The 665-nt window shown below is 36.4% G+C and overlaps 1 non-coding gene across 1 annotated transcript; it reads right to left on the bottom strand.

Annotated features, from left to right (window-relative positions):
• Positions 1–327: 327 nt before the first annotated feature.
• On the bottom strand, positions 328–431 carry LOC135275971 (small nucleolar RNA U13). Its single transcript, XR_010343551.1, has one exon. It is a non-coding gene; the product is annotated as a small nucleolar RNA U13 (small nucleolar RNA).
• Between the last annotated feature and the right edge of the window lie 234 nt (positions 432–665).

Here is a 665-nt window from a genome sequence, read left to right as displayed (position 1 = left end):
CTTCATGCTGAAAAAGTATGGAAAACATAGTAATTTTACACTTATAACTACCTAGGATCAGCAAACTTGAGATGAAGGGTAATAAAACAATTTATCAGAAAATAGAGATAATGCAAACTTTCTATGGGGCGGTCGTGAGGATTGTGTGAAATGAGATAAGAAATTGTATTACTTTTCTAGAGCTGTCATAAAAAATTACTACAAAGTCTTAACACAAATTTACTATTTTACAGTTCTGTAGCATAATGTTTTGACAAGAGTCTTCACTGGGCTAAAATCAAGGAGTTGATATGATTGTATTTCTTTTTATTTATTTATTTTTCTTCATGTTGGATGAGCAATGTGCTGATGCTGTAACAAGGTTTGAGGGTGGCACATCTCACGCATGCGCATGAATACCCAATCATTATGCTCATGAACTACGAAAGGATCAGTATAGTTCTATTTCTTTCCAGAAGCCCTAGGGAATATCTATTATCTTTTCCAGTTTCTAGCAGCTCCCTGAATTATTCTGCTTGTGACCCCTTCCTCCATCTTCAAAGCTAGCGACAGCTAGTCAAACCTTTACGTCACATCACTATGACCTTCTGTTCTGCCACCCTCTTTCACTTTTAAGGACCCTTATAATTACATAGGGCTCACCCAAATAATTCAGTGTATCTCCC

This window comes from Aotus nancymaae, unplaced genomic scaffold (genome assembly GCF_030222135.1).
Source record: "Aotus nancymaae isolate 86718 unplaced genomic scaffold, 86718_ANA_hifiasm-v0.15.2.pri h1tg000019l, whole genome shotgun sequence".
Taxonomy (NCBI): Eukaryota; Metazoa; Chordata; class Mammalia; order Primates; family Aotidae; genus Aotus; species Aotus nancymaae.
The sequence above is the reverse complement of the archived record's forward strand: the minus strand, read 5'-3'. Positions and strand labels throughout refer to the sequence as shown.